Here is a 12,985-nt window from a genome sequence, read left to right as displayed (position 1 = left end):
TGATGGACGAAATATATAGCATCTCTGATGGACTTAAAGATCTCTGAGCCTGAAATTGATATTGACAGACACTTTTGGCATGACCTTACCAGAATCCAATTGTATATTGTTAACCATTAAAATAAGTTTACAATTCTGCTAAAAAGTTATTGTTTTCATATCATCCTGAAATAAATGGAGGGGGACTGAATCAAGTCTATAATAATAAACTCTCATTAACTAATTTAAATGCCAGAAGGTTCAAGTTGTAATCGGGAAATTAGGAGGAGTCTGAGTCAAGCATATTGCTTTCATTAACTCGTCTATTTATGTCTAAGGTTACAGTTAAAAACGGTGAATTGGTAAATGACTTGGATGTGAAGTGTTGAATTTCAAGAGAAGCAACAGTGACCTACCAGTTAAAGGAAGCAGTCTGACGGGGTGATAATATAGTGTTGGGATCACATCTTCACTCCAGGAAGGACATTTGTCATTCCTCTACGGTGACTGGAGGGCTTAGCCTAAATTAGTAACGAGAGTTGTGTGTGTGGGTGTGTGTGTGTGTGTGTGTGTGTGTGTGTGTGTCCAATGTGCCCGTCCCAGTAAAATTATTGTGGTGTCCATTCAAGTCTTGCTGAATCCTTTTGTTTTTTAACAGGAAAAGAGAAAAACGCGTTTTCCCCCTCTCTCTCTCTCCTCTATTTCACCCATGCACATCCTCCTCGCGTGGTTCTGGTGACAGAATCACGGTTTCCCGGTTCCACAGCAAGCGCACCTGAGTTTGTCCCATTCAACTCATAAGACTTTTTCCTCCTTTCTCTCTCTCCCTGCACTCATCAACACCTCAAACACGCGACGTTTTGTAGTAAAATAATCATCGGTTAAACCTTCGCGGGACTGGAGAACTGGAAATGAAGAGAGATTTGACGTGTTTCTGTCGGATTTGGTTTGGGATCGTTGCTGCTTCAGGTAAGTGGAGAAAGGCGTTTTGTTTGATTATCAGACCGTTTTTGAATATCTGCACGCAGCAGCTAACAGCGGCAACAAGTTGGGGGAGGGAGGTGTGGGGATTCGGATAGCATCTTTATCGTGTGTTGATCAGAGTTTTGTAACAGATGTTGAATAGAATAATAACAACCAATTGTTTTTTAACAATAGTTAAATAGTTTTTCCTGTTAGTTTTAATTAGCAAAAAGTTCAAAAGAAATCTTCACCAACTCAACCGGCCGACTTGATTGTCATATTAATTGACATTACAATCTGATATGACAGAAGTTTGATAAGTCAAAAATCATCCTAAAATACAGATTGAGTTATAAAGTAGATGTGATCATTTTCTAAATGCGCAGGGAAAATTCCTTTTGAAATATAGCCTAACTCTAAAACTACGGGTCCATCTGAATATGAGGTTGTCATACTTCAGCTATCGACCTAACTCAGGGTTTTTCTTATTCATTGTTTATTTTATTTTTTTAAACAATCGCTTTTAAAAGTACGATTGCTTACTTGTGAATGAATGGGAAAACAGCTTTGGCTCCGGACCACGATGTGATTGATGGTCTGTGGAGAAAGATACATTCATTAGATACAGGATGGTTTAGTGTCATTATAAAACGCACCGTCACTAGGGGGAGTCTTAGGGTGCGTTCAAATGAAACCCTATTACCTTTCATAGTGCACTGCTTCTGACCAGAACTCTATGGGCCCTGGTCAAATGGCCAAAAGTAGTGTACTATGTAGGGAATAGGGTTTAGTTTGGGAGGCAACCCTAGAGTACCAACATACCAGCCACAGGATAAATAGGGGGTTAGGGTCTGAGGAACCCTCAGCCTGGTTAGGGTCTGAGGAACCCTCAGCCTGGTTAGGGTCTGAGGAACCCTCAGGCTGGTTAGGGTCTGAGGAACCCTCAGCCTGGTTAGGGTCTGAGGAACCCTCAGCCTGGTTAGGGACTGAGGAACCCTCAGCCTGGTTAGGGTCTGAGGAACCCTCAGCCTGGTTAGGGTCTGAGGAACCCTCAGCCTGGTTAGGGACTGAGGAACCCTCAGCCTGGTTAGGACTGAGGAACCCTCAGCCTGGTTAGAGTCTGAGGAACCCTCAGCCTGTTTAGGGACTGAGGAACCCTCAGCCTGGTTAGGGACTGAGGAACCCTCAGCCTGGTTAGGGACTGAGGAACCCTCAGTCTGAGGAACCCTCTGGTTAGAGTCTGAGGAACCCTCAGCCTGGTTAGGGAGGAACCCTCAGCTGAGGAACCCTCAGCCTGGTTAGAGTCTGGAACTAGAGTCTGAGGAACCCTCAGCTGGTTAGGGACTGAGGAGGAACCCTCAGCCTGGTTAGAGTCTGAGGAACCTCCCTGTTTAGGGACTGAGGAACCCTCAGCCTGGTTAGGGACTGAGGAACCCTCAGCCTGGTTAGGGACTGAGGAACCCTCTGAGGAACCCTCAGCCTGGTTAGAGTCTGAGGAACCCTCAGCCTGGTTAGAGTCTGAGGAACCCTCAGCCTGGTTAGAGAAACCTCTGAGGAACCCTCAGCCTGGTTAGAGTCTGAGGAACCCTCAGCCTGTTTAGGGACTGAGGAACCCTCAGCCTGGTTAGGGACTGAGGAACCCTCAGCCTGGTTAGAGTCTGAGGAACCCTCAGCCTGGTTAGGGACTGAGGAACCCTCAGCCTGGTTAGGGACTGAGGAACCCTCAGCCTGGTTAGGGACTGAGGAACCCTCAGCCTGGTTAGAGTCTGAGGAACCCTCAGCCTGGTTAGAGTCTGAGGAACCCTCAGCCTGGTTAGGGACTGAGGAACCCTCAGCCTGGTTAGAGTCTGAGGAACCCTCAGCCTGGTTAGGGACTGAGGAACCCTCAGCCTGGTTACCAGTAGTAGGTTTCATTAAATGAACTGACTGGATGGATGGATGTTATCCTGTTTTACATATAAAATATAACCGTATTTATATGTATTTACATTGTAAATGTGTCTGTAAGTCTGTCTCTGTTATTAACCTGTGTTAAATGCAGTATTGATTGGTGTTGAACAGCTGGTCATTTGGGCTCCTGAGTGGCCCAGTGGTCTAAAGCACTGCATCTCAGTGCTAGAGGCATCACTACAGACACCCTGGTTTGAATCCAGGCTGTATCACAACCGGCAGTGATTGGGAGCTCCCATAGGGTGGCGCGCAATTGGCCCAGCGTCGTCCGGGTTTGGCCCGGTGTAGTCCGTTATTGTAATTAAGAATTTGTTCTTAACTGACTTGCCTAGTTAAATAAATATTACATTTTAAAAAAAAAGTAAAAAAGGCCAGATAGACTACCAGGTGTCTGCTGGTGAACATACAGGTTGGAGTCATGAGCTTTATTCTTGTTCATCATTGATTGATGCTGAATATGGTTTCTGTGTGTTTATGTTAGCCAGCAGGATTCAGCCCGTGTTATATGGAGATGTGTCTGTAGCTCAACAAGCAGTGTGAAAGTTATTCTCATTATTGATTGGTGTTGAACAGCTGTTCATAAAGACATAAAGAGAGAATAGCTCAACATCCTTGTTTAATTTCATTATTCTATCACTCGTCTCCTAATATGGCTCTAGTTGATCGAGTTGGAGGTCCGTGTGTGTTAGTCCCTAGCTGGGTGATTCTCATGAAACCAGTTTTAAAATGTCTGTGGCAAATTGAGTAACAAATCCATGATGCATCTGAAAAAAAACCTGTGTCATTTTATAAATACATTTGGCATTTTTCCGCCAGAATTTTGTAACATTTTCACCGTAAATTCTCATTACCGAAATGCGTCCCGGTTAAATTCTCGAGTTAGTTTATTTTATATGTAGTAGTCCATAGATGAGAACAAGTTATGTTAATTTATTTGCTAATATGCCTTCAGAATGAGGTTCTTATTCTCCAACACCCCCTTTACCCCAATTGGCCTTCTCATTACTGAAACGGCTAAAGAATTGATCGATTGATATCCAATTGGGAAATGTCTGATCCGATTTTATAATAATTTAATAATTTCATCTGAAATATTAGTATTTTTAGTGTTCAGGCATTTTCATTAGCGCAGCAATGTTAACATTTGTTTTGTTCATAACTTTTTGGACTTCGAAAAACTGTTACGGTAATGAGAATGTTTTTTAAAATATTGTTAAAAAGCATAATATCTGACCAGGAAACATAATAATAATTATGAAATAGATAAGTACAGATCTTAATGTCAGTGACTCAAGATGACATTTTGTGATAAATGACACTTAACAAAATTGTTTTAGTGTGAAAGTTATTATTTTTCATGATTGATTGCTGATTGCTGAAAAGTCCATATGGGAATGTTCCCATAGCTCAACATGCAGGTCGTAGTGTAGTGTACTCTGCCTGAAAGTTATTCGTCATTGATTGGTGTTGAACCGCTGGTCATTTAAAGATGGAATCTGCAGTGGAGGGAAAACAGCGCGTGAGCATGGAAGTGAGCACCGTCCAGCAGCGCAGTAAAAAAAACATGGCGGTACATATTATGACGTCAGAGGGGGGAATAAAAACGGTGTTTGTTGTTTTAACTTCTTTGTTGTTGTGATATCCCAAATGGACGTGGCAGTTTCACCGGTAAGGATTCCAGTTTGAAGGCCAGAGATACCTGGTGTTAAGCCTGTTATATGAACATGTGCCCGTATAGCTGAATATGCAGGTTTCAGTGTAGAGCTGTGTGAAAGTTATTCATCATTGATTGGTGTTCAAAAAGCTGTTCATGAAGACCAGAGATAATACCTCAACACGCAGGTTTCATTCTTACTCATTACTCCACACCGCAGACCTCGATTCTCTTTTCATATCATCGCTGTCTGATGAAAACCTCTTATCTCCAAGACAGAAAATGTTCAGGAAATTGAAAACAACAGCCATATTTTTTAACCATGAATTCACAGACTGAAACCTGCATGTTCAGCTGGGGGCTAACATACAGACAGGGGCTAACATACAGACAGGAGCTAACATACAGACAGGGGCTAACATACAGCTAGGGGCTAACATACAGCTAGGGGGTATAATAGATACACAGACCTCCAATTGAATCATGTGGAGCCATATCACATCAGGATGATGTGCTTATTGTAATACGGCTCTGGTAGTTGACCCAAATAGAGGCCTGTGTGTCTATTAGTTAGCCCTGAGCTGAACATACATTGTAATATGGCTCTGGTAGTTGACCCAAATAGAGGCCTGTGTGTCTATTAGTTAGCCCTGAGCTGAACATACATTGTAATATGGCTCTGGTAGTTGACCCAAATAGAGGCCTGTGTGTCTATTAGTTAGCCCTGAGCTGAACATACATTGTAATATGGCTCTGGTAGTTGACCCAAATAGAGGCCTGTGTGTCTATTAGTTAGCCCTGAGCTGAACATACATTGTAATATGGCTCTGGTAGTTGACCCAAATAGAGGCCTGTGTGTCTATTAGTTAGCCCTGAGCTGAACATACATTGTAATATGGCTCTGGTAGTTGACCCAAATAGAGGCCTGTGTGTCTATTAGTTAGCCCTGAGCTGAACATACATTGTAATATGGCTCTGGTAGTTGACCCAAATAGAGGCCTGTGTGTCTATTAGTTAGCCCTGAGCTGAACATACATTGTAATATGGCTCTGGTAGTTGACCCAAATAGAGGCCTGTGTGTCTATTAGTTAGCCCTGAGCTGAACATACATTGTAATATGGCTCTGGTAGTTGACCCAAATAGAGGCCTGTGTGTCTATTAGTTAGCCCTGAGCTGAACATACATTGTAATATGGCTCTGGTAGTTGACCCAAATAGAGGCCTGTGTGTCTATTAGTTAGCCCTGAGCTGAACATACATTGTAATATGGCTCTGGTAGTTGAAATAGAGGCCTGTGTGTCTATTAGTTAGCCCTGAGCTGAACATACATTGTAATATGGCTCTGGTAGTTGACCCAAATAGAGGCCTGTGTGTCTATTAGTTAGCCCTGAGCTGAACATACTGGACTCTGAGATATTTTCTTTCTTCTGCTGTTGAACAGGTCAGTGTTAGCCTGAGTTATAGTCGAACCGGTCGGTAAGGAATGATTGAAGCTCGATTTGAAATTCAAATCTCCCTACCATCGTATCTCAGCCAACATTTTAGCATTTAGCAGACGCTCTTATCCATAGTGACTTACAGGAGCCTTTTACCTTGTCAGCTCGGGGATTCGAAACAGCGACTTGTCGGTTACTGGCCCAATGCTCTTAATAACCGCTAGCCTACCTGCCGACCGGCTAGATTACTTCCCGCCTCTCGTCATGAGCCGTCTGGCCATAACCGAGAACCACATCCCAGATTTTTAACAGGGTTGTTAGTATTTTGAAAAAATATAATGTCTTGCTCCGACCTAGCCCCGACCTAGCCCCGACCTAGCCCAGGACTAGCCCCGACCTAGCCCCGACCTAGCCCCGGCCTAGCCCAGATCTAGCCCCAACCTAGCCCCGACCTAGCCCAGGACCTAGCCCAGACCTAGCCCCGACCTAGCCCCGACCTAGCCCAGGACCTAGCCCAGGACTAGCCCCGACCTAGCCCAGGACCTAGCCCACACCTAGCCCAGGACCTAGCCCTGACAAAGCCCCAACCTAGCTCAGACCTTTTTTTATTTTATTTTTAATTTTACCTTTATTTTACTAGGCAAGTCAGTTAAGAACAAATTCTTATTTTCAATGACGGCAGGAACAGTGGGTTAACTGCCTGTTCAGGGGCAGAACGACAGATTTGTACCTTGTCAGCTCGGGGATTTGAATTTGCAACCTTTCGGTTACTAGTCCAACGCTCTAAACACTAGGCTACCCTGCCGACCTAGCCCCGACCTAGCCCCGACCTAGCCCTGACAAAGCCCCGACCTAGCCCCGACCTAGCCCAGACCTAGCCCCGACCTAGCCCTGACATAGCCCTGACCTAGCCCCGACATAGCCCTGACATAGCCCCTGACATAGCCCTGACCTAGCCCCGACCTAGCCCTGACCTAACCCAGAACTAGCCCCGACCTAGCCCAGGCCTAGCTCTGACCAGAAGAGAACAGAAAGGAACGAAATCCCCATCAGTCCACTGAGGACAGTCTCAGCCCAGCTCTCCTCACAACCAGGGTGGAGAGGAGATGTATTAATGCCATCAGTCCCAGCTAGTAGAGAACCTATTAATCACATCAATCCCAGCTAGTAGAGAACCTATTAATCCCATCAGTCCCAGCTAGTAGAGAACCTATTAATCCCATCAGTCCCAGCTAGTAGAGAATGCTGTTCATCGACTACAGCTCGGCATTCAACACCATAGTACCCTCCAAGCTCGTCATCAGCTCGAGACCCTGGGTCCACCCCGCCCTGTGCAACTGGGTACTGGACTTCCTGACGGGCCGCCCCCAGGTGGTGAGGGTAGGCAACAACATCTCCTCCCCGCTGATCCTCAACACTGGGGCCCCACAAGGGTGCGTTCTGAGCCCCCTCCTGTACTCCCTGTTCACCCACGACTGCGTGGCCATGCACGCCTCCAACTCAATCATCAAGTTTGCGGACGACACAACAGTGGTAGGCTTGATTACCAACAACGACATCGGCCTACAGGGAGGAGGTGAGGGCCCTCGGAGTGTGGTGTCAGGAAAATAACCTCACACTCAACGTCAACAAAACTAAGGAGATGATTGTGGACTTCAGGAAACAGCAGAGGGAACACCCCCCCATCCACATCGATGGAACAGTAGTGGAGAGGGTAGCAGTTTTAAGTTCCTCGGCATACACATCACAGACAAACTGAATTGGTCCACTCACACAGACAGCATCGTGAGGAAGGCGCAGCAGCGCCTCTTCAACCTCAGGAGGCTGAAGAAATTCGGCTTGTCACCAAAAGCACTCACAAACTTCTACAGATGCACAATCGAGAGCATCCTGGCGGGCTGTATCACCGCCTGGTATGGCAACTGCACCGCCCTCAACCGTAAGGCTCTCCAGAGGGTAGTGAGGTCTGCACAACGCATCGGGGCAAACACCTGCCCTCCAGGACACCTACACCACCCGATGCTACAGGAAGGCCATAAAGATCATCAAGGACATCAACCACCCGAGCCACTGCCTGTTCACCCCGCTGTCATCCAGAAGGCGAGGTCAGTACAGGTGCATCAAAGCTGGGACCGAGAGACTGAAAAACAGCTTCTATCTCAAGGCCATCAGACTGTTAAACAGCCACCACTAACATTGAGTGGCTACTGCCAACACACTGTCAATGACACTGACTCTACTCCAGCCACTTTAATCATGGGAATTGATGGGAAATTATGTAAATATATCACTAGCCACTTTAAACAATGCTACCTTATATAATGTTACTTACTACATTGTTCATCTCATATGCATACGTTGATACTGTACTCTATATCATCGACTGCATCCTTATGTAATACATGTATCACTAGCCACTTTAACTATGCCCTTGGTTTACATACTTATCTCATATGTATATACTGTACTCGATATCATCTACTGTATCTTGCCTATGCTGCTCTGTACCATCACTCATTCATATATCCTTATGTACATATTCTTTATCCCCTTACACTGTGTATAAGACAGTAGTTTTTTTTTTTGGAATTGTTAGTTAGATTACTTGCTCGTTATTACTGCATTGTCGGAACTAGAAGCACAAGCATTTCGCTACACTCGCATTAACATCTGCTAACCATGTGTATGTGACAAATAAAATTTGATTTGATTTGATTTGATTTGATTAGAGAACCTATTAATCCCATCAGTTCCAGCTAGTAGAGGAGATGTATTAATCCCATCAGTCCCAGCTAGTAGAGAACCTATTAATCCCATCAGTCCCAGCTAGTAGAGAACCTATTAATCACATCAGTCCCAGCTAGTAGAGGAGATGTATTAATCCCATCAGTCCCAGCTAGTAGAGGAGATGTATTAATCCCATCAGTCCCAGCTAGTAGAGAACCTATTAATCCCATCAGTCCCAGCTAGTAGAGGAGATGTATTAATCCCATCAGTCCCAGCTAGTAGAGGAGATGTATTAATCCCATCAGTCCCAGCTAGTAGAGAACCTATTAATCCCATCAGTCCCAGCTAGTAGAGAACCTATTAATCCCATCAGTCCCAGCTAGTAGAGGAGATGTATTAATCCCATCAGTCCCAGCTAGTAGAGAACCTATTAATCCCATCAGTCCCAGCTAGTAGAGAACCTATTAATCCCATCAGTCCCAGCTAGTAGAGAACCTATTAATCCCATCAGTCCCAGCTAGTAGAGAACCTATTAATCCCATCAGTCCCAGCTAGTAGAGGAGATGTATTAATCCCATCAATCCCAGCTAGTAGAGGAGATGTATTAATCCCATCAATCCCAGCTAGTAGAGGAGATGTATTAATCCCATCAGTCCCAGCTAGTAGAGGAGATGTATTAATCCCATCAATCCCAGCTAGTAGAGAACCTATTAATCCCATCAGTCCCAGCTAGTAGAGGAGATGTATTAATCCCATCAGTCCCAGCTAGTAGAGAACCTATTAATCCCATCAATCCCAGCTAGTAGAGAACCTATTAATCCCATTAATCCCAGTTAGTAGAGGAGATGTATTAATTAATCCCATCAGTCCCAGCTAGTAGAGGAGATGTATTAATCCCATCAGTCCCAGCTAGTAGAGAACCTATTAATCCCATCAATCCCAGCTAGTAGAGAACCTATTAATCCCATCAGTCCCAGCTAGTAGAGAACCTATTAATCCCATCAGTCCCAGCTAGTAGAGAACCTATTAATCCCATCAGTCCCAGCTAGTAGAGAACCTATTAATCCCATCAGTCCCAGCTAGTAGAGAACCTATTAATCACAATCCCAGCTATCAGTCCCAGCTAGTAGAGGAGATGTATTAATCCCACCAGTCCCAGCTAGTAGAGAACCTATTAATCCCATCAGTCCCAGCTAGTAGAGGAGATGTATTAATCCCATCAGTCCCAGCTAGTAGAGAACCTATTAATCCCATCAGTCCCAGCTAGTAGAGGACATATAGAGCCTTTTAGCAGGGTGTTTTTTGTACGCATACTTCTGCTTGATCTGATCATCCTAGAAACCAGACCTCAGCTGTGGGTGTTATTCTAGGCCTCTATCTCTCCTCTGTTCATTCTCGTTCTCTCTGTCTCTCTGTCTCTCTGTCTCTCTGTCTGTCTGTCTGTCTGTCTGTCTGTCTGTCTGTCTGTCTGTCTGTCTGTCTGTCTGTCTGTCTGTCTGTCTGTCTGTCTGTCTGTCTGTCTGTCTGTCTGTCTCTCTCTTTCGCGCTCTCTCTATCTGTCTGTCTCTCTCTTTCGCCCTCTTTCTATCTCTATCTCCTCTATCTCTATCTCCTCTATCTCTATCTCCTCTATCTCTATCTCCTCTATCTCTATCTCTCTTTCTCTTTCCCTCTCCCTCTCTCTCTCTCTTCTCCCTCTGAGCTGTAGGTGTTATTGTAGCCCTGCGCCCCAGAGGTGCTCCAGAGGTTAGGGTTGTTTTAGCAAACAATAGTTCTCAATTCTCACCCCTATAGTCCCCTATTCTCACCACCACTCCTATTCTCACCACTATAGTCCCCTATTCTCTCTACTATAGTCCCCTATTCTCTCTACTATAGTCCCCTATTCTCTCCACTTTAGTCCCCTATTCTCTCCACTTTAGTCCCCTATTCTCACCACTTTAGTCCCCTATTCTCACCACTTTAGTCCCCTATTCTCACCACTATAGTCCACTATTCTCACCACTATAGTCCCCTATTCTCTCCACTATAGTCCTCTATTCTCACCACCACCCCAATTCTCACCACTATAGTCCCCTATTCTCTCCACTATAGTTCCCTATTCTCTCCACTATAGTCCCCTATTGTCACCACCACCCCTATTCTCTTCACTATAGTCCCCTATTCTCTCCACTATAGTTCCCTATTCTCTCCACTATAGTTCCCTATTCTCACCACCACCCCTATTCTCACCACTATAGTCCCCTATTCTCTCCACTATAGTCCCCTATTCTCACCACTATAGTTCCCTATTCTCTCTACTATAGTCCCCTATTCTCACCACAACCCCTATTCTCTCTACTATAGTCCCCTATTCTCACCACTATAGTCCCCTATTCTCTCCACTATAGTTCCCTATTCTCACCACTATAGTCCCCTATTCTCACCACAACCCCTATTCTCTCTACTATAGTCCCCTATTCTCACCACTATAGTCCCCTATTCTCTCTACTATAGTTCCCTATTCTCACCACAACCCCTATTCTCTCTACTATAGTTCCCTATTCTCTCCACTATAGTTCCCTATTCTCTCCACTATAGTCCCCTATTCTCACCACAACCCCTATTCTCTCTACTATAGTCCCCTATTCTCACCACTATAGTCCCCTATTCTCTCTACTATAGTTCCCTATTCTCACCACCACCCCTATTCTCACCACCACCTTATTTCTCTCCACTATAGTTCCCTATTTTCTCCACTATAGTCCCCAATTCTCCACTTCTCCGCATTGCTTGCTGTTTGGGGTTTTAGGCTGGGTTTCTGTACAGCACTTTGAGACATCAGCTGATGTACGAAGGGCTTTATTATTATAAATACAGTATAATATAAATACATTTGATTGATTGATTTTCTCACCACTGTTCTACAGCATGGGTCTTTTTGGAGATCCTGGGTCTCCCTCTCTCTCTTTCTATCTCTTTCTCTCTCCCCCTCTCCCTCTCTCTCTCTCTCTCTCTCTCTCTCTCTCTCTCTCTCCCCCCTCGCTCTCTCTCTCCCCCTCTCTTTCTGTCTTTCTGTCCATCTGGCTGTCCTGCAGTATCTGGTCCTATCAGTGGTGAACTCTATACTAGGATACAGGAATTCTGCTATTCCATGTGGGACGAAAACACTCTGCCTGTGGGAAGGATGAGGAACACTAAAGTCCAAATAAATAGTGGATCTCATGTCAGAGCCACACTCACTCATCACAGGTGAGAGAGAGAGAGGAGGAGGAGGTAGAGAGGAGGAGGAGGTGGAGAGGAGGAGGTGGAGGTGGAGGAGGAGGAGGTAGAGAGGAGGAGTAGAGAGGAGAAGGAGTAGAGAGGAGGAGAAGGTAGAGAGGAGGAGGTAGAGAGGAGGAGGAGGTACAGAGAAGGAGGTATAGGATGTGAATAGGGTTAATAGGGTGTATATAGGGTGTATATGCTGTATAGGCTGTATAGGGTGTGTATAGGGTGTATAGGGTGTTTATAGGGGGTAGAGGGTGTATAGGGTGTATAGGATGTGAATAGGGTTAATAGGGTGTATATGCTGTATAGGGTGTGTGTAGGGTGTGTAGGGTGTATAGGGTGTATATGCTGTATAGGGTGTGTGTAGGGTGTATAGGGTGTGTATAGGGTGTGTGTAGGGTGGATAGGGTGTGTATTTGGGGTGTAGGGTGTATAGGGTGTGTGTAGAGGGTAGATGAGGAGGGTGTATAGGGTTTATAGGGTGTATAGGATGTGAATAGGGTTAATAGGGTGTATATGCTGTATAGGGTGTGTGTAGGGTGTATAGGGTGTGTATAGGGTGTGTATATGCTGTATAGGGTGTGTGTAGGGTGTGTATAGGGTGTGTGTAGGGTGTATAGGGTGTATATGGTGTATAGGGTGTGTATATGGTGTTTATAGGGTGTATACAGTGTGTATAGGGTCTTTATAAGGTGTATAGGGTGTGTATAGGGTCTTTATAAGGTGTATAGGGTGCATATGGTGTTTCGGCTGCATAGGGTGTTTAGGGTGTGTATATGGCGTATACAGTGTGTATATGGTGTGTATAGGGTGTATAGGGTGTAGAGAGTGTATAGGGTGTTTATAGGGGGTAGAGGGTGTATAGGGTGTAGAGAGTGTATAGGGTGTTTATAGGGGGTAGAGGGTGTATAGGGTGTTTATAGGGGGTATAGGGTGTATATAGGGTGTATAGGGTGTGTATAGGGTGTATAGGGTATTTATAGGGGTAGAGGGTGTATAGGGTGTTTATAGGTGGTAGAGGGTATGTA

The 12,985-nt window shown here is 45.0% G+C and overlaps 1 protein-coding gene across 2 annotated transcripts in view; it reads left to right on the top strand.

The window, feature by feature from the left end:
* The first annotated feature begins 545 nt into the window (after positions 1-545).
* The window catches only part of LOC112241499 (vascular endothelial growth factor receptor 3), a 241,298-nt gene continuing 228,858 nt past the window's right edge, over positions 546-12,985 (top strand). The window contains exon 1 of one of the 2 annotated variants that reach the window (XR_006079602.1): positions 546-948. The gene's annotated coding sequence lies outside the window, so the exon portion shown is untranslated. The remainder of the gene's footprint in view (positions 949-12,985) is intronic. The other variant, XR_006079603.1, reaches the window with a different exon arrangement.

This window comes from Oncorhynchus tshawytscha, linkage group LG21, assembly GCF_018296145.1.
Source record: "Oncorhynchus tshawytscha isolate Ot180627B linkage group LG21, Otsh_v2.0, whole genome shotgun sequence".
NCBI classification, from domain to species: Eukaryota; Metazoa; Chordata; class Actinopteri; order Salmoniformes; family Salmonidae; genus Oncorhynchus; species Oncorhynchus tshawytscha.
The sequence above is the reverse complement of the archived record's forward strand: the minus strand, read 5'-3'. Positions and strand labels throughout refer to the sequence as shown.